General features: G+C 34.4%; 1 protein-coding gene across 1 annotated transcript in view; it reads left to right on the forward strand.

Moving 5' to 3' along the window:
* The window catches only part of IMMP2L (IMP2 inner mitochondrial membrane peptidase-like (S. cerevisiae)), a 1,121,063-nt gene that overhangs the window by 634,583 nt on the left and 464,406 nt on the right, over positions 1–22,074 (forward strand). The window lies entirely within an intron of this gene.

Below are 22,074 nucleotides of genomic sequence, written 5' to 3' on the forward strand. Positions count from 1 at the left end.
TAATAATTTACATTCCTTACTAACTGAAAAAAAAAACTTTATTATATCAGTAAACCAGACACTTAAATATTTTTCTTTTAAGTGAATGCTGATGTCTTTATCACAGACAAATAAGCAATTCCAAAACAAAGTTGCAATTTTGATATATGCTGTTTTAAAATATCATGCTCCTTTTAGGGATGTATATCATTCAGCTGGACTGCTGGTGAGCTTTTCCCTTCAAATGTATGGGAGAGGCGGAGAACAGCTATCCCCTTCATTCTGGGGCCTTTTGCCTACCAGCAATGATGTTCTAGTGAATAATCAGTCTGTGAATATTGTCCTCCTTTCACTGCTGCCCAATACTGATATTCATAATGACACTGTTGACTGAGTCTAAGATAAGGTGGGCTTTTCACTAACAGAGATATGGTAAATATATTTGGTGATGTAGTCTCTACAGAGAGACAGAAACATTCATTTTTTTAAGTAAAAAAAGTTCTTTTTCAACATTGTAAATCATTTACAGTTCAAAGTCTTACCTGTTATGCCTCTTACTTTTTGTTTTCAGAGATGTGATTTTTATCTGAAAACTGAATCATGAGGTTCAGATAAGTTATCTTGAATTAAAGTGTCTTTGCTATTTTTTCATTACTTTATGCTGAAATAAAGTTTTGGGTTTTTTGTTGAACATTTCAGCTATTACTTCAAATCTGTTTTAAGTGGATTCTAAACCCCTGGAGGAAAGACTCTGACACAGTGATTTTTTTCAACGAAGATGCCTGATAAATCCTTCTTAGCCCATAGACCCCTCCATAATCTGGTATCCATTTTTTCCTGTGTTTATCCTCATTTTCTGCTTTTTTTCCTGCATGCAACTTTCTCTCTATTGGTAGATCTATAGTTGCCTCACCCTGGTCACTGCCTGGAATGCCTCTTTCTTTTTTTTAAATTAACTTTTACTGCTTTTTCAAACCTCAGTTCAAGCATCTCCCTCCTAGGTAGTCTTTTGTGTAATTCCTCCCTCCAGATGTACTTAGCTGCCTCTCCACACTCCACAGTGGTCCCATGGCCCTAGTACACACCACTATCAGAGTATTTACTCTATTTGTTCCTTAACGAAGCACTGACCTCCTTGAAAGAATCAAGCCTGTATAATTTCTCATCCCCAGTTCTTGAGCATGGTAATCAGAATGTAGTAGATGCTCAAGAAATGTTTTCAATGAACCAATAAGTGAATTTTATTGATTAATAAAATTATATATGCATCTTTTTACATATAATTCAAGCAATTCAATCTGTTTAATTTCCTACCTTCAGTAAGTTTAGCTGCTTTAACTTTCATAGGTCCATTTACTTACACACAATTTGTGTTACTTGTGTTACTAAAATCTAAAGATTAGATTTGAGGATAATACAAAGGAACATTAGACTTTAAAAGAAAAGTCAAGCTACTATTATATCTGTGGCTTATTCTTTAATTTATTCAGTCAGCATTTATTGAACACCTTCTATGCGCCAGTTATTGGATTAATAGCTAGAGGAAATAAAGATGAGTTAGATACAGTTACTTCCTTTGATAAACTTTCAGTCTGGAGGGACAAACATAAGTAAACAGATGGTTATAGTTCCATTTGAGAACTCATATGGGAGCATATAAGAGGTCCCCCTGAATAAAAATAAAATAAGAATTCATTGCTTCTTTATGTCCCAAATGAAGAAAAAGCCTGGGCGCAAAGTGCAAAATACATTTCTATATGTTTCCATAAATCACTCAGCTGAGAACAGAGAAAACCTAAGTTCTGCCAATAAATCAGTTAGGTCTACTTTCTCTAGCAGAGCAAAGAGGCGTCTATATCCTCCTTTAAGTTAACTATAGGATCAGCAATATTAAAGATGAAACATTCTGGAAGTTTTTTAAAATTAGAATTCTTGTAGTGAACAATTAAAATTTTGTTTTACCTGGTCTGTAGGAAGAAATAGTATGGGAAACACAATAGAGAATATAGAAATCTAGTCTTTCTTTGTTATAATATTGATTTTTTCTTATATCTGTGGAAATGATTATGATGCTTTCACTAATAGACTACTTGGCATGCTTTCTTTGCAAGCTAGTCAGTCAGTCATAATAATATCTCTTTAGTGCTTTTTAGTTTTCAAAGTCCATCCTTATTCATTATTTATTCCATGTTAACAATGACCTTGTGAGAGATAGGTTTACGAGGTGCTTTAATCCCTGTTTTTTAATGTAAGGTATTGAGACCCATCTGCCTGAGATGACACAGCTAATAAATGATGGTTGGGATTAGAACCCAGTTTAGGCCATTAAAAGAAAACAATTTTAAGAATTATCATATTTTATTACATTTTTAATACTTGTGGACACTCATAATCAGATTTATTTAATCTAAAAATACCGTTTTTTTCCCTAGATATAATAGTGTGTGAAATCTTTTATGGAAAAAGCTGCTCTTAGTAAAGAGGTCTTCATTCTTTAGCCTCATCTGCTTTTCATCATATATGAAACAGTGATTGAACACCTACTTTTTGGCAGGCACCGTTTTAGACACTGGAAAGTAGACAATAAGATACAATATCTGCTCACCAACTTCTCAGTTATCAATGTAGGAAATAGTTAAGCAGAATGCTGCACAGTAGATTTGATTTACAATAAAACTGTGAGCAGTGCTTTGTGAATGCACAAAGGAAGGAATGCTTAGTTCTGTCCTCTAAAAGGAGCAACATGAATGTTCTATGGTCTTTTGTAATGCTTATAAAAAATCAACTAGAGTATAGTGGGGAAACTCGTGGATAAAAATATATAAAATCCACTATTTTTTAGATGAGATTTCACAATGCTAAAGCTTAAGAACAAAGTGTGCCTTCTTCTGTGTACCTCATTATATGTATTACAAAGACTACAGAGTCTGCAGAAGAGAAACATTTTGATACTTACGTTAAAAAATTGGTGACATTAGAAAATTGCCATGGCTACGTAAAAACCCAGTTTTTCCTTTTCTTCTTTAGCAAATTGCTAGCTAAGTTCATTTGTATAAAGAACTTAAATTCCATTCTCCCATTATCTGGCTTTATATTCCCTTGTAAGACTCAAGTCTTTCTTCAATTCTAATTGAAGGTTCCATATCCCAAAGGTATTGTTGAGTTATACTAAATTACTTTCCCATAAAAGACTGTTCTCTTTTTCCTTGGGAAGTATTTATTTTCCAGTTTTTCAAATCTAATTATTTGAATATGTATGTCAACTTTCAGGAAGTAGATAGTAGTAATTGGTAATTATTTAGAATAGTTTAATGAATGTTATCATTAAAACATGGATCTTGTAATCAGAGTGATATAGGGAAAGAAATTTTGCTTTGCATTAAGAAACATGGACCAGGTTTACTAGATGATTTTGTAATTTTGGACAAGATACTTCACTTTCCTGTGCCTCCGGTTATCAATCTTTAAAATTTAGAATTGGGTTGCATGATCTAAATGTAAGATTCTTTCATTTTCTAGATTTATACTATTCTGTGAACATGAAAGATTTTTTAAAAGATGTCTAACAACTGGATGTGGGAAAACTCATCTGATCTTAACCTTTGTGTTCTTTAATTGATCACAAGTTTATATTCAATACTCTAGTACTGTGCCATTAACAAATTAGGGCCAGTGGATTTTAGTCATTATGGGGCTTTTAAAGGCTATCAAATTAATTACCTGCTATTATTTCTGTGTATGCTTGTGTCTACATAGTAGTAAATGAAGTAGAGAGTTACTTTAGTCATCAAATTAAGGTAAACTAACCACTAGGAAGATAAATTGTCTGGATTAGATCACTTGATCTAAATTCAGACATGGATTCAAATCCCATCATTTTGCCTCGAAAGCCCAGTCTGAAGCACTAAGTTCTACTTCTTCTCAAATGTGTATTAAAAAGCACCATTCATCTTGGTATTCTTTTTAGAAAGGTGTTTCCTCCAACTGTATGGGTGTGCTGCCTTTTTTGTTGTTATTGTTGAGTGTTTTTCTTCCTCTGATAGTGAAATTTTACTCAGATGAAATTTATAAGGCAGTTGAGTGTTGTGGGAGGAATAAAAGAAGAAAAATTGTTTTCTAGGCCTAGTTTTGCTGTGGTGATTCAGCCAAATCACTTTGCTCTCTGAGTCTTAGTTTCCCACAAAATGTGGGGTTTGGACAAAATTTTCATTGTTTTCAAATTGATTATTAATGTTCTATCAAATCCCAAAGATTTCTTATGTAGTTGCCATTATAAAGAATTCTGTTTATCACAAATTTTTTTTCCATTATTGTACAGAATTTGTGTAGTAGAATGTATGGCTTTTATACCCTTTTCTTTAATGGATGCTATCTTTTAGAGTGACTTTAGACTGGATTCTGATAGTTTGACATTCTCAAACTGTCAAAGATTCTTTCATTATTATTATAGGAATAGCTATAGATTTTTAAAAGGGGGGGCTTGATATCACTTTGTTTCCTTGTCACAGTCAAAACCTTGTATTTTAACACAGAGAACATTAATGTAGATCATAAACAAATCATGTATTTCCATTCCTCATGAAACTAGGCTCAGATGACTCCTTTAGATTAAAATGTAGGCCTTGTAGTAAAGTTCTTTTAGAGAAGCCAGTAGTAACTTAGCACAATTCTTTCCTCTCCCAAGTCTCAAAATACGCTTTGGCCAGATTTTGAGTGAATCTTGAACTTTTAATCTTCATTCTTTTACTGTTTTCAGAATTTGAGGCTTGTTCTATACAGGGATAATTTTCTTTAAAGAATGATTCCAAATAATTACAATTGATTCCAATACATCAGATTTTTGGAAGCTATTAATAGTTATAGCATAGCTCCAATTCAGAAAGGATACTTTGCAATATAGAAATTTCTCTTTTAGAATTTTCTTTTAAACAGTGGGGAATGAAATCTGAATCCCAAAAGTGTTTCATGTTGATGTAGCAATTTCTGTGTAGTCATAAATTACCTGCTTGTCATGATACTGTCATTTCTCATTATGAAAAGAGTTCTGATTTGTATTAATTTTTAATTACAGTTATTGCTCAACTGAGTACTTTATTAATAGCATTATATGTGAAGTTGATTTTTGCACATGATTAGCAAAACAAATGATATTGTTAAGCCATAACTTGTCTCTTTATGCTTATTTTCTTCTATGAACATCACTTCGTGTGTTGGAGAACTCTAATTTACAGTATGGCATAACAGTACTTTACTCAATATTCTCTGAGAGCCAATGGATTTTGATTGCCTTGTTTGCTGTTTCAACTTCCCTTTTATCATCACCTTGTTATTTGTCATTTGTATAGTCCCAGGTGTAGGCCTCTCTGGAGGAAAAACACTTATTTACACATTATCCTTAACATTCACTCATCTTACATCGAAGTGTAATCATCTTGTTTTCCAAATTGGGAAGCAGAGTGATGGCAAAGTTGCTTCATGTTATAATTAAAATGTAGATCTCCATTTGGGTGATGCCCCTCTGTTAAACTGTTAAATACCAACACATGTGCAGTAAGGTTACTGTGAAAGTATGCACTCAGAGGAGTTAGGAGGAGCCCTCATCCCCTTTAGTGACTTTATTTCTAAAATGAAAGTTACCTTTGGGCTCTATGATTACATACTTTTTGTAATAACCTTAAATACTGCCAAAACTATTTCAATATATTTCTTTGTGCAGACATAATATAAAGTACTTGATAAATATGGACAGAATTTACACAGAGATTTCATTGTATTATCAGGTTTTCATCATGTTTATTCACATGTTTTGCATGTGTCAGACTAGGGCATAGAGATAGGTAGGGTGCTAATTTCACTAGGATAAGAGTAGTCTATGAAATGATTCCTAGGACCTATATACACTCATGGAAAATTTGGAGATTTTCTTGTACGTAGGAATAATTTATATACATTTGTCAGAGAAATGATTGTTCTTTTGGCAAAATGTATGTATGTGTACACGTGTATACATATACATACTGAGATACTTTATTTCTGTTCAAGAAAATACTGGATAAAGTTGACTAAATTTATGCACTAAAGTTTCCCATTTTCTTCCAGTTTTTATTCCTATCAATAGTTGCTTTGGGTGGTTCATTTAATTAGGAGTTAATTTGTATTTTAACAATTTCACATGTGTTAAGAGGAAAAGCCTCCCCAAATATGCTTCATTTATTCCCTTGACATTTTTGACCTCTAAAAGCTCATTCTTGTCATCCAATTCCAGTGTATTTCAGAAGCTAGTGCAGTGAGATGATTTATAAATGATCCATCCTTTTATCTTTGAAGGAATTTCCAGCTATATTTGGAGATAGTTTCTCTGGCAAATTCCCGTAATTGAATGACAGGAGAAAGTCTCATATTATGCCTGGTAATACAATGGTTTGGAAATGCATGTCTCATATAAAACCACTTTCAATTATCCTACATTTCAGATGAAAACAGTTTGGAGTAATTATCCAGATAATTCAAGCAATTGTAAATCATTTTCTTCTTCGTTGGAAGACAGCCAGATATCCTAAGTCTTTGAAGTCTCCATTCTTTAAGTCACACCTGAAGACTGCCCATCTCCCTGGTATAGTTAGAAGAAAAGAAATAAACACAGTGATCCCAGCTTGAATTGATTCTGTGGGCAGACACGTCTATGTTGCCCTATGCTTTATGATCTCCCTAGAGTCTTATGCACGGGAGGACATGAAAGGCACATGCGCCACCCCCAAAAGTTTGTTCTATATTGATTGCCACAAGTAAAGGCTTTTATACCAATCTCAGGAGAGATGGTTTTCAACACAGAGATATGCTGTAAAAGGATGACAGCCAAAAGGTTTTCATCCCATTCGTACTCCTTGATTAACTCAGTTTGGCAGAACAGAAAGTCATTGGTTTGTAAAGAAGATAAGGAAGCCTCTGGACAAGTGTCCAATGATGTACTATGAATAGAAAATGAAGAATATTTTAGCTATAATACTATTACAGAAATCTCAAAATTATATTTCAGGTAAGAACATTCCTCTGTCAGGAACTCAGAGTAGAGGGTCTCCAGGTAGTTTAGTTTCTGTTCTGCATAAAATAAAATACTGTTTCTCATTGCTGTTAAACAGCGTGAATATCAGTGTTATATATTTTTACCAAGAATTGGGAAGATAAAACATGTTTTGAAAGGAAGTGAAATAAAATGAGCTCCTATGGTCAAAGAACTTCTCCAAAGGCAATAAACAAGAGAATAAATTATAGCACCACATTTTCAGTTGTGCCATGGGTGAGCCCATGCCCGCCATGGGTTCAGTGATGGATGATGCTTTCCTATTAACTATGCCTAAGGGAGCTGATAATACAGATGTGGTCTGTATTGTTAGTTCCTTATAACAAGCATGAAATTGTTTGCCGATTTTCATTTCAAAATATACCAAACTTCCCTCATGCTCTTTGGTTTCCCCCTTATACGCTCTTTTGACAGTCTGCTTAGAGAAACATTGCTGTATTTGTGTCCAGAGACTACAAGAAAGATTTTAAAATAGAATAACAACAAAAATTCCATTGAAAGCTTGCAAAAGGCTTTCTGAATTATGGCTTTGAGTCTCAAAAGTCATCTTTTTAACAAGACGTTTAGGCAGTTTTTACGTCTATGTGCATGTTTGTGCATCTTTCTGTGAGTACAAATTCATTACCATACAGATCGTGGGTTCTTTCCCTAACACTTGTGTTAAATGGTTAATGTGTAATGACCTGGTGGCACTCTGAAGAAGTCTGAAGGGGCAAAGTTAGTTCTTGTTGCATGACAGGTCAGTGGAGCTTTATTATTTATTTCATGTGTGGAAATAAAAGACGTCATATTGCAAGTTGAGTTTCCTTTCTTCCTGTCAGCTAACTTACAGCCACTTAATAAGAGCCTCACAATAGACCTTTGCTTGGAGTTAATTATGTAGGATTGCCTTATGTAGATGACCTTGCAAGATTTGCTTGCATAAAACCCCCTTGAATTTATTTTAAATTACTATTGACACAGAGGGACATGGATTGATTCGCATTATACCTGCTCATAATGGGCTGTATGGTGAATTCTGCTTTACTATGTTTCCAATGATACTTGACCACCGTACCATTTAAGGAATAGACTACATCTGGGTTATGAACATTTGGGGAATATGAGATCCCTAAAAGCAGTGGCATAAAAAAAGGAAATATGTTTTGCCTTATAAGTGTTGAATAGAGTTAAGAGGGGAAGTAAAAATACTAAAGGGTCATTTTTTTGGAATGAAAAGCAGCATAATTGTGATGCCTATCAAATTTTAATTTTGTGTCAGTGGGCAATATAGGCCCTTGCTAGCATTACTTCTTTTACAACAGGTAACTTCATGAGGAGCGTGGGCAACATGCCTATTTAAACATCCTTTTTCAAGGTTGCACAAGGCTGGAGGATCAAAGGGAGTTCTAAATCCTAATGGAGAAAAAAGATTCTTTCAACACAACGTTGTAAATTTGCATTTCCTTTACCCATAGAAGCCTGGTAGTCATCTCCTATGTGGATTAAGTGAAAACTAAGTGACAAATCATCTGTTTGGAAGAATTTTTTCGTAGATAAACTTTCTCTGGATAATTTAGGATTATATTTCAGAGTACCAGTTTAGGCTAAGAAAAGCAAATGGTTTTACATTATGTCATAGCAGTTTCATGGGGTAGGATTTAATACATTATTATGGATAAAATGAACAGTGTTTGATTATCGGATCTGAGTTATGAGAATAATTTTTCCCTTCACAGTTGTATGATTCAAGATCTGGAATCCTTTAAATTTGATATGGGACATTCACTTAACTTTGTTCCAGTGTGCCAAAACAAAATTACTTTATGAAGTAAAGTTACTTAATTTATCATTAATGTCTGTTGTAGGAATATTTCACATTGCTCAGTCAAGAATTATTCCACATTAATTTTATATTATCGAGAAACTTTCTTTGAAGCTTAAAAGTTTGTATTCTATACTTATATAATATTTTCATATTATATTTACATTTTATAGATTTTATTTAAGATAGCCATGTAGTAATGTTTATATTAAACCACTATAGATTTCAAGCTCAAGATCCAAACTGAAAATAGAACACAACTTTTTTCATGATTTCTGTTAATTATAATGCACTATATTGGTTAATAAGATAGAGTCTATCTTTGTAATCATTCCTAGTGTCGTTGAGGTTTTCTTGGAAGGTAAGGTATTGTTTCAGTGAAAAAAATTATCCTAAATATATCAGAAGAATAATTAAAATGTGTCAGGATAATGAAAAATATGGAGTTGAAAAATATTAGTTTCGAGATTTTCTTTAATGACTGATTCCCATCCATAGTATGACAAAACATAGATTAGAAAAAGAATATCGTTTTCTCTGATGCAGACTTAATTTCAATATCCATGGACAGATAGAGTCCTGTTTGGTTTACTTGTCCTTGCTTATTTTACTGTAGTTCAGATCCTAAAGAATCTTTAAGATCCTTGTCATTTCCATTAACTTCAGTTTTCTGTCGTATAACAACAGCAACAAAAACAACAGTAGTCACAGTCATAATGAGCTACATTGCAAAAATTCAACTCAGTTTTCATACATGGTCTTATTTGATTCCCACAGTAATCCTGTCAGCATGTGCAATTATGCCCACTGTACAGGTGATAAAGTGAGGCTCAGAGAGATTTAATGAGTCGATCAAAATTGAAAGGGGTCCTAAGTGACAGCTCCATTATCAGTCATCTTTCTGTTAGTCTGTGCTGCATAAAGCTTTGTGTTACAGATGCATAGGTACTTGATTGTCCCCTTACTAGTTGTTAATGAAATGCCTTCAAGTCTAGCCCTAAAAAGTATACACAATGCTGAGTCTCTTCTTTGCACAATGAAATGAAATGATGCTTTCCTTCAAAACTTAATTAAAATCCTTTTGTAGTTCATAGGCATGATGATTGAGTTTTCACACTCAAGTGTGAGATATGCCTCCCTCAAACCTTGTTATGATGGCAGCACATTACCTGTCTGACATGGAAAAAACTTAATTAAGGAAGAAAAGTTAATGGTTTATCAGATAGCTGACAATGAACTTGTTAAATTGTACTAAAATTGTTTTAGATATTTTTGATGTTTGTTCTTTAATTTGTTTTTTAAGTCTTCTACCCGGTAATACCTTATTTATGGACCACTTTACCTAACGTGCCCCCCTTGAGTCACTCCCACCATGATGTTTTCCTTATATAGCATTTACGACTACCACAGATTATTTCCTTTTTATTTATTGCCTGCTTCCCATCACTTCCACTAGAATGTTAGCTTTATTAGAGTAGTTTCCTGTTTTGTTCACAACTGTATCTCCAATGCTTAGCTAGAATAGTGCCTGGAATTGTAGTTCAATAAATATCTACTGAATGAATGGATGAATATCAGTTGTTTTTAACATAAATTCCTATAATATCATAATAAATTTTTTTAAAAAAAATTTGCTGTACAAGATACTCATTTGTGACCCTGGTTTTGCTGATGAATGCTGAGTTTACTGACACAGTTTCTGCAGGTGAACTATGAGTGAGGATATAAGCTTGGCAAATGGAGAAATAAATGTGTGTGTATTCATTTATTTTTTTGAATTCAGGAGACTACAAAACTGTAACAAAACTCACTTGAAAACACTAGCATGTTTAAAAGGGTATAATTACATAGATTGTTTAAAAAGAATTATAAAACTACTTCCAATCTAATATCTACCCTCGTAATATCCTGAATAAATCTGTTGTGAGGAAACTAATGGAGATAGTATATTTTTATTTGTATATCTTTTCACTTAAGATGTGGTTTTCAATTGATTTTTATAAATTATATAATAGCATAGTGTGGTGAGGGTGTAACGTATACAGTTTTTTTAAGCATTTCTGGCATTTCTGCTTGGAGAACAGAGGAAGCAATGTAAATTAGGTTATAATATGTTCTTAATGTCTGGAAGTTCCACAGACATTTAAAGTTAATGTAAAATGTAATAGCAACAACAAAAAGGGTAATAATAAACTTTAAGGTAACTGAGTGTTAAGCGTTGAGAAAAGTTCTCTAACTGTGGGCCCCAAACCCCAGTACCAGTCTGCTAAAGGGCCGCAGAGCTCCAATGCTCCCCAGCCCCAAACCCAGTCTTTGGAAGCATTGTCTTCCATGAAACTTCAGAACGGGGGTGGGAGTGGGGGGCTGCACAGCAGGAGATGATTGCGGGTGAGCCAGCAAAGCTTCATCTGTACTGGCAGCCACTCCCCATCGCTCCATCAATGCCTAACCCTACCTCTCCCACTCCCCCTTCAGTGCAAAAACTATCTTCCGTGAAACCAGTCTCTGGTGCTAAAAAGGTTGGGGACCACTGCTAGAAAATTGGTTGTGCCTGGAGCCCAGACTGTGCTTGTTCTCAGCTGATAGTGGAAAATAATTATTACCGCAACAATATGAAGCTGCAGCCTTAGTAAGTCTAGATTGGAGTTAAGAATATGTACTAGAAAGTGATACTTACAGAAGACAGTATACTTTAAGGTAGGAAAACACCAATGTTATAAAGAAATTCATATTCATAATTCATACTCTGTTAAGGAAAAAAGTTGATGCAAATCAAAGCAATATCTGCTCTGTGTTAAGATTGAGAAAATATTTTTGGTTCCAAATTTCAGCAGAGGAACTCATTCCATGCAACACATACAAAACTAGTAAAATTTACTCGAAAATTTAAACTTTGTATGCTGCTAAATTCTATAATATTATCTGTAGAATTGGAAATATATTATGACTCAGAGCTTTGAAATGGACAGCTGAGTGTTTCAAATAAATCTTTGGGAGTTCATTATTATCCAACAAAGTTATTGCTCACTAGATCTAAAATAACAAATCCGTGGCCTTGACATTTAATCAGAGCATGCAACACATTTATTGAATCTCATATTTGAGATTATTATTCAACAGCTCCCCAATTAAAGCATGCAAATTTTAAAATTCCATTCAGATGAAGTAAAATACAAAATGCTTGTTATATATGCACAGAATTTTTTTATTCATTGCTTCATAATCCATTGCCTTTTCCTCAAAATGTTTACTTTGAGTTTTTAATGAACAAAATGGCTTTAATGTAAGTATTCAAACAGCTACCCAGAATTTTTTTTTCTTTTTTTTTTTTTTTTTTGAGACAAAGGAGCTAGGAGGTTGAAGCTGTCCATATTTCCCTGTGACTGATCAGCTGAATGTAAATTATTTGCAATGCAATGTTGAAAGGAGGTTTCTACCTGCTCTAGGGCTGGAATTTACATGGTGCAATTTTACATGTCTACATCATTTAAATTATTAGACTTTAAATCTCTTCTTCAAAGTGTGTCTAAAAAGAAAGGAAGAGAAGGGAGAGGAAGGATGGAAGGGAGAAGGGAAGAGAAGACAGAGAGGGGAAGGAAGGGGATTTCTGAATATCTACCATGATTCTTTTTCACATTCTAGTGAGAGATATTCTGAGCATTGTCTATTCCTGAGCATCTGCAAATCACATTGCAGCTTAACTGTCTCCTCTCTGATTTAATAGAAACTTTGATTGTTTTCTAGGACTTACATCCAGAGTAATTGTTTTTGCATTTTAATATAGAAAGAAGTAGATTGAATAAATGCATAACATATTAGAAATGCTATTAAGCAAATGATTCTATGTGGTACTGTTGAGTGAATGTTTTTCTTTACTCTTCTAACAAAACACAAATTTCTCCAATTATTTTTAAACTGATTGTTCTCTATTGTTGCCCAAGGAACAGTGAAAAAAAGAGTTTGTATGTTGATTCCATTTCTTTGGTATGATTAAATGGAGTAGCACAAGACTAACACAGTGTACAGTCAGGCCCTTTTCCCTCCAAGATCGGTAAGGGCAGTTTTTATCCGCATCCTTGAGACTTTGTATTTTCACACACTGAGACTTTAATTCCTGTTATCTTATTGTTATTTATATGATAAATCCCTGGTATCTTTTAGTAGCCATATTTTACCAAACCTTGCCCTATTTGATTGTCTCCTCCAAAATAGTGAGCCCTTCACTCAAGCTTAGAGTGGTGAGAAGGTTCCACATGGCAGCAAGTGGTGATGGTGGAAGATATATCTGTTTTTCTATTTGTTTTTTAAGTGAACTGTTTTTCTTAGATTTCTCAAAATTAGTGAGCTTTTAGAGAGAAGAGACTTACATTATTTTGAGGACTGATAATTGAGTTCTTTTAGAAAAATTGACCTTCCCACATCAGACCAATACCTGGAGAGTTTGAAAATTGTCAGACTTGCCATTGAATAAGGAGAACAGTGACTTGAGTTTTTATTGGTCCATATTCAGGGCCTTAAATGTTCCAAATACTTTGCTGCTTTTCTTTTAGGTCCCAACAGAGAAGTAAGTAAAGGATGAGGATTCTTCCCATTTTGTTTAGCATGGAGGTGTTAATTTGCCTGCTCCAGTGTACACCCGTGTTGATTTTGTGTGTTCTAAGGTCCTGAGCAGCATCATTGTGAACAGATTATGGTATGTGTTACTGTGAGATTAAGAATAGGTTTCCAAGAAAGTTAACTTATTTGTACTTTCTCTTGTTTCTGGTCCAGAAAAATAAGCTTGCCCTTACTGGTACGTTAAGAATTGAGTTGTAGCGTATTACCGGGATTTGATACCTGCATCAGTGGAGTTAAATTGGCAAAAAGAGCTGTCAATGATAAAAGTGGGGATGCTATAGAAGACTATAGCCTGTCATATTCATGTGACTTAGGCAATCTGTATCTATCTCTTTCGTATTTGTGTGGATTTTTTTTTCCTTTTCTCCATTTGCATAAATTGGTAGTATGTAATATAAATGGAAACAACAGAAAGCAAACCCATTTTTAAAGCTATGAGAAAATAGACCTACTGTCAGGAGATTTGTTCTTTTGAGGCAGGAGGAACAATAAAAATACATGCTGTATTTGTATCGTAGAAGGTACTCTAAGGGTGTTTTTTCCCCCAGTAAGCTAAATAAATAAAAAGCCTGTGGCAGTTGCTACAGCAACCCATTTTTGTGATTTGCAGAATAAGAGAGTAAACCAGATGTAAATTGTCAATCAATAAGTTTCTGTTGTCATGGAAGATGGTAACATATGCAGCCTCATTTGGCCAATTTATATACTTCTATGGTGTTTTGTTCTCTATGCAACATGCTGTCATGAATTAGTATTCCATTCTTTGGCTGCATTATCTGAATTTCTGAGTTTTATACATGATGTTAACTGGAATAACTAGATGTCAGCTTCATAGAAGATTGTTGTTGCAAAATGAAGATTATTTGACATCTATTTTGTAATTTTTCAGCCTATCGACAGTCAAATTCTTTAGTTTATTTCACAGAGAAGAATCTAATTTTTAAAGGGCACTTTAAAAAGTTTTTTGATTATTTTATTTGGAAACACATATTTGCAATCTACAGAGATAAGAATAAATTTTTTGTGTCAGACCTTTGCTGTGGAAATAGAAACAGCTCTGGACTGGAAGCTTCTGAAAGTCTATGGTCATGCCTCTCTCTGCTCTCCGTGTTGTGGCAAGTGGACCTACATTTTAGACCCAATTCACTCTAATAGCTATTATATCTTCAACTCCGCATCCTTTGCTTTTATTTTTCCTCCTCTCTTCTGTATGAAACTATTCCCTTCTCTCTCTTCTCCACTGTTCCAGAAGCCATTACCCTCTGAATAGATTTTGTCCCCGCTTCTAATGGAATGAGAGCCCGTCTGCATGTATTTTTTTTTTTTTTTTTTTTAAGAAACAGGGTCTTGCTTTGTCTCCCAGGCTGGAATACAGTGGCATGATCATATCTCTGCAAACTCAAACTCCTGTGCTCAAATGATCCTCCCACCTCAGCCTCCCCAGTAGCTGGGGCTATAGGTTCATGTTACCATGCCTGGCTAATTTAAATTTTTTTTTTTTTGTAGAGACAGGGCCTTACCATGTCACTCAGGCTGGTCTCAAACTCCTGGCCCCAAGCAGTTCTCCTTCCTGGGCCTCCCAAAGTGTTGGGATTACAGGCATGAGCCACTGTGCCTGGTCTGTATGCATGTTTTTAATTTGATAAGAAGTGCAGCTTACAGTTTACTGGAAATAGATTAATATCTCCTCTCCTGGTGGCCCCTTGGCAAGTCCTCACATTTTCCTTCCCTACTAGCAACCTTCCTTTCCCTACATTTAAAAGTCTTTCTTTAGCATTTATTCCAAAATGTCAACAATCAAAAAGACTAGGTAGGAGGATTAGTGATAAGGCTTTTCTATTATTTAGCACTATTTAACACTATTGCTGGCAACCATACTAAGTAGTTTCACATATAATATCCCCCTCATTCTTTTTTAAGATTGATATCAGCATCACTAGAAGTAGTGGTATTGGTTACTAAACTGACAGCATAAGAGTATTCAAAATATATATGCATGGAGCACTAGCAACAGGAGTGAGAACATTTCTAGAACAGAAGGTAGAGTTTGGTCAATCTAAAGCAGATGAGAAAAGAAATTGTTTCATTCTCTACAATAATAATGAGCTGTGGATTACAGAACTAAACATTTATGGAAAAATGGGACACAGAAGAAGTAGGAGAAGGAAAATTGTATGGCTTTTATCATTTCCAACTCTGCAAAACTGGCTCAAGATATGAAAAGTAAAGGCATGTATGTGCATGCATGAATAAAGGAGAGAAGGAGTTCTTCAACAATAGGGGTCATTTCTATAGCAACTTTGGCTTTTGAAAAAGTTGCCTGAAAATAGGCCCCCACCCAGAGATACGAGGGGTGGTATGTTGGAGAAGTGAATATGAAAATGTAGCTTTTTTCCCAGAACACTTATTACAGGAGAATCACTTTTCAGGGTTCCCACTTTGTTCCACAGTTCACACCAATATTTCTTAAATAGCAAATGCAAATGCTTTATTTCTCTCTTGCTCTCTGGCACTCTCAGAATGGTGTTCCGTAGAACACCTAGTGAGTAAGGGATTGAACATGGACTCTAGTTCTTTCTCTACATCTACCATGTAATTGTTTACTCTACTTAAAGGTGAGTGATAATAGTACCTGCCACATAGGGATGTTTTGAAAGTTAAATAAAATAATGCATTAAAAGTTCTTAGTAGAAAAAAAGTTCTTTGTTCTGCACCATACAAATGTTAACTAAATGTTAATCACTACCAAATTTAGAGTAGTCATCATTGTGATGATAACTGATTAGAATTTGTTATAATTTAAACCTAGTTTAGAGGTAGAGATGTGGGAGCAGAAGGAGTGGTGGAACAAAACAAAACTACTTGAACAGCATTTGACTCTGATTATCATAAAAGGTTGTAGAATTTTGCTTGCCTAGTAGATTTTTTCAGTTATTTCTATGAAAATGACTCTTAAAATGTACCACAATATTTGTCATCTCCATTATATGACATGTCTTAGAAGAAGAAAAAGGTCATTGGAAACTGGGTGCAAGTAAGTGTGGTTAGACTTAATTTAATATCCTTAAATTGGTTAAGAAGTATTAACAGTTAGAAAATGTTCAAAAAAATGTAGTATTTGTGTGAAAGTGTACATGTGTGCATGCATACTTGTTGGCATTGCAATAGATAGCGATACAGAAGTAAAGTTTTTAACTATAGATCTGCAAAAATGCTAATACAGTATGTTTTTTTGAGTTGATAAAATTACACCGTTGTCATTTTCTTGATGTGGTTATATTTGGGGGAAACAAAGTCTAGATTGTTAAAATTTAATTTAAAAATTGTTAGAACACACAAGAACTGCTAATGAGTGTACAAATGAGAGAAATGAAAACTCTATGTGAAGTCACTATGATAGATGGACACTGTAGTCCTAAAGAAGACCATGTTATTGTCAGCAATTTTAGTATTTTAGCAACTCGGGCTGGAGTGCTCATTGTTCAATACCACGTGTTCTTTTGAGAGGCAACTTTGTAACAAAGTTTTAATAAAAGTTTAGAAAAAATTTGTCATGAGATTTATAATTTCAAATAACATAATTATTTTGTATGTGTTATAAAGACTTTTATGACCCCAGCAAAGCAGATTAGGGCAGAATGGTGTCAGCCTTTTAAATTTGGGATGGAATGTCTAAGGGCATTAGAAGTTTCAAATAGAATACCACAAAGAACATGGATCATTCTATTTATATTTTGGATAAATATGAAACTCACTATTTTTATGGTTGCCATTTTCTTATGGGTTTTCATTTACTAATTTCTCTTCCCCTCTCTTTTACTATATATTTGCCCGATTTAAAAAATAAAACAACTCTTCAGTTAAAATCACTTTAGGGCAAAAATTCAAAACTCCAGACCCAAGTAATTAACATGCTTGATACAGAGCAGCAGCAATACATTACTGTCAATAAAATGCCAATCTAAAGGGACATCTTGAAGAGTGACTGGGTGATAGTGAGTTGGGCTCAAACAAGGACCTTTCACAGGGAAGGCACTGCTGAGTTACTCTAGAGAGTTGAATTTGGGAACTGTTGGTCATCATGGTTCATAATAAAAGAATGATTTGATAGAAGCATATAGTCTAATCTTTTTGAAACTCTATTATCATAGTGTGCTGTGAAATACCCACTGTTGAAGTATTAAATCTCCTGGTTTTGGCTCCAATTGTTTTTAAATAGTGGGGTCTCATTGACCGAGTGGCTTAATAGCTGTAAATTCTGTCTCAGTTTAGAGATTCTGTTATGCCAATTCTGACTCTTTGTATTATTCAGTGGCATTTGGAAGCAAATCCACAGGCAATGTAGAATTCATTAATTATGTGTTTGTGGCAGTTTCTGAGTGACCCTTGGTTGAATTCCATATGGAATGTGGTATTGTATATGAAAGTTGGAGCTCATGAACATGTGGGCAAAAGGTTTGTCCATTCCTGGTAGACGTTTCTCCTAAGGATACATAATCTAACACCCAACAGACATCCTCTGAGAGCCAAGAAATGACTATGGATGGTGTGCCTTTTTAAACTGTGGGAAGTACAGATAGCAGTTATGTTTACCACAGCCTTACATTATTACATATTAAAAGGTCATCCTCTTGAATGTCATAGAACCCTTACATACAAACCACTAACTCATTTAGGCAATATCCTATTTCCAGTCTTGGGAAAAATGCAATGTAATGTACCTATTATTGTATGCATATTCTGTATAAATTCGAGTAATTGTTTATCTCAAATAAAATTTTTTTACTAAACCTAAAACAAAAATGGTAGACAATAGACAAAAAGGTCTTGAATCTTTACTTGCCAATTATGAAACCTTGTGCCGAAAATCACTATGGATTTTCAAGTGTCACTCTCAGAGATTCTGAGATTCTGCATTAAAAGTAGGCACCCAAGTGAGTTTGGTGTAGATCATCACAGTTACAGATACTTGATTTTATTTGAGATGTCATGCATACATCATTCTTTATCAATATGCCAAAGTTCTATTTACTGACTATGAATGTCTCCATGGTCATTGATTAAATGACCATAATATGACATATCTAAATGAGTAAGTGGCAAAATATCTTAGAATCTCTCTGTTCAAAGACTCATAGAAGTCTCTATAAAGTAAAATACACAGCAGCACACTGCTTTATAGTTAAACATGATGACATAAAAAGAAAGCCCCATGTTTATGTGGGGTTAAGAATTTAACACATCAACTGTCATGTGAGTTATTTAACTCATGCTAGCTTTGAACCCGGGGCTTCGTGAAGCATACATAACTCACACATCTCTTCACTTTGGGAGCTGCAAGAACTATTTTTCAAGTTATATATAACTCACACGCAGAAAACAATAAAAAAATACATGTTTCATTTAATTCCAGAGGTTCATTTTGTTTTCAAAGTTTTTATTCTATTTTCATGATGAAACACTGTGGCTCCAGAGGAAAAAAAAATTTTTTTCTAGTGTGGCAGTGTGTTAATATACCATTACCTTCACCATGGTGTGGGGAAGGAGTGGAACCTGAATGAGGTGATCAAGGAGGAGGAGTTATCATTCTAGATAGGAAAAATCATCTTTTAAAATATTTCACAATCTGGTGAGCAATATTCAGGGCTGAAAGAAAGGGTAGAAACACCATTCTACTGGGTCAATTTGCAAGATATTTATGGTCAAGAAAATTTTCTGTATTTCATTTCTGCTTTCTATTCCCTGAGAAATGATAAAGATCTTAGATGTTCACAAGTCCTTATGAAATTCAACCATGATCATTTTTAATACATATTACACTTCTGAAATTACACAGATTAATGAGAATGTTTCAGTAGAAAATCCACAAGTAATACTTTTATTTTAGATTGGTTGAATTATATTATTCATGAAATAAGATTATACTAATCAGGTTGTACCATGTGCTATAAACTGTAAAGTTTGATAAATTATTATATTAGCTTCCTGATCTTTGTTGAGCAGCGTAAAGCTATAGAAAGAACCTGTTATTGGAGGCTTCTGCATAAGAAGTCAAATGATTCCCAATGAGAAATATATTATGCTTATTCTAAGAAATATGTGATATGGAATAACATTATTTTTAATAGAATGAGCTCTGGAGTTAGACCTTCAGGGTTCAAATCAGGACCCTGCCACTAAATGGAGTTGGGCAAATCCCACTTCTTTCTAAGCCTCGTTTCCCTCATGGAACCGTGAAGTGAAATGAGATGAAGTGTTCAAAGAGTTAACCAGGGTCCAGGCCGTGGTGCGTATTTAACAAATGTTGCCCAGCATCCCCCCTCCTTCTTCCTTATTCTCCTCTTCCTCCTCATTGTATTCTATGAATATAAGGAATAGCAGGAAGAGAAAAATGAACAAAAGTTTGAAATTATACATGTCCTTCTTTATCTCTAACATAGGTTATTCATAATGCATAGATATTTTAATCTTTTATCACCTCAAAATTGAATTTCATTTTTCAGTTGTCTAATTGTTTACAATTTTGAAAAAAATCTTCATTTTGAGAAGCAGATGTATGTCGACATGAGCTCTCTAAACCCTATTTCTAATCATTGCAGGAATCCTCAGTAAGATTTTTGCCTTAATTTTACATTCAGCCTTTTCTATGTAGGACAGTCAAATCGAAGGACTCCCCTGATAGCCCTTTGAGGAGGTCACTTAGCAAGAAATGCTGAAGTTTTACAAACAGCTGGTGTAGAACACTTCTGCTGAAGTTTTAGGTTTGGCTCAGCATGCACAGTTTGAAAACCAAATTACAGCCTACATCAATTAACTTTGCAGGGTGGGAGGCTTATTAATACTGAGGTAGATTGATGAATTGCATTGAAAATTGATGATCATACTAGCAGTGAAATAGTATTCAGACTGTTTTCATCTTCATCAGTTAAAAGAGAATGTATGAGGAAAAATAGTGTCCATAAATTAAAATTGGATCCATGGAAAGACTGTTATAAATAATGAAATTTGAGACCATGAGCTAAGCTTTGCATTTTTTCTTTGTGCCACTTACTGCACTGCATAACCTCAGGTAAAGAAGCATGTTGAGTCCTCCTTTATGGAAAAATGTTGAAAGCGGACCATAAGCCGCCCGTTCACAGGTCCAGCTGTGAACTGAACTGCAAAAATCGTTTTAGTTAATGGATAGCAACACTCAAATATAAATAAGTAACTCATAACTTCTTTCTCAGAAATGAAAGAAGAAAAACGTATGAATGAATCCGGCAAAGAGACGATATTCTAGTATAAGCAGAGCCTATAGTACGAAATTATAAATGGAGTTACTGTATTTTGCTATAGAATCTGACTTCAGGAAGGCAGTATAGACTCGCTGTATCTAGGCGGTACCAACGGGAGGCAGTGTTGCCTCATACACAAAGGCATGTTCTTCAGAGCCAACTGACCTAGGTTCTTTTTTCCTGTTCTGCCTTTAATTAGCTGTGGCAAGTTACTTTTCTTCTCTAAGCCTTACTTTCCACATTTGTAATGTGGGGCTAATAATAGAACTTACTTCATGTGGTTATTATGAGGATTAAATAAGAAAATGCATATTACATATGGTACGGAAAATGCTTCTATATAATAAATGAGAATGGCTGATATTTATCACTCCTTTGGTAAAAGATTGTCTAAGAGAGATGATAAGGTCTCTGCTTACATTGATTTATGTCATAGTATTTATTTTAATTCTTCATTTCTTTGACCATTTTGTCTAACAGCAGCATATTATGCAATTTATGGTGTAAATGTAAAAATAAGACTGATATCTACATGGCTTTTGCTTCTTTGTTAAAAATAAAGTAACTGATTAAGGAAATGGTAGTTTGGCAGATGCCTCACTGATTTGAAGAAGTTAGCTGAACATCCCCTTATGGCACTCTGAGTAGCTATATTGTTTGTGTAAAAAAATCGTGTAGGTGATAAACTACAATAAGAGGAACAAATATGAATTATGTGCTTGGTAAGTGAATGAGTTCAGCTATTCACATAACAAATTGACTTGGTTGAATATAGTTTAGGCTCATATCTTGTAATGACATTGCATGTGTTTTTCATTCAAGAATTACTATGAATAGAGCTTCCAAGGTTTGTATGTTCTTAGAACATATGTATGTTCTTAGAACATATGTATGTTCTTAGAACATACGTATGTTCCATATATGGTGGTCTTTCCCTTCTGTACTACTGCACTTCCTCTTCAGTGATGCAGCATTGTGACCTAGACTCAGTTTCCTCTTCGCCTACTCTATTTTTTGTTCTCAGTGTTTCGGGCACCTGCGGTGTAAGACCGTTAACCCCATGGCCTTTGTAGAAATCAAAATATACTAACCGATGGGCACACAAGTGCACAGAGGGAAGTAAAAGTCTTAGGAGATCAAGGCGGTGGGTGAGGGAGAGGCAGGAGGAGGGAAGGAACAAAAACTCACCTAAGGGGTACAGTGAACACTATTTGGGTGATGGGCACATTTACAGCCCTGACTCAAGCCGTGTATCAAAATCATTTGTACCCCCCTTAATATCTTTAAATTAAAAATCAAATATAATCTGTGTAGAT

Source organism: Propithecus coquereli, unplaced genomic scaffold, assembly GCF_000956105.1.
Source record: "Propithecus coquereli isolate 6110/MARCELLA unplaced genomic scaffold, Pcoq_1.0 Scaffold4, whole genome shotgun sequence".
Lineage (NCBI taxonomy): Eukaryota > Metazoa > Chordata > Mammalia > Primates > Indriidae > Propithecus > Propithecus coquereli.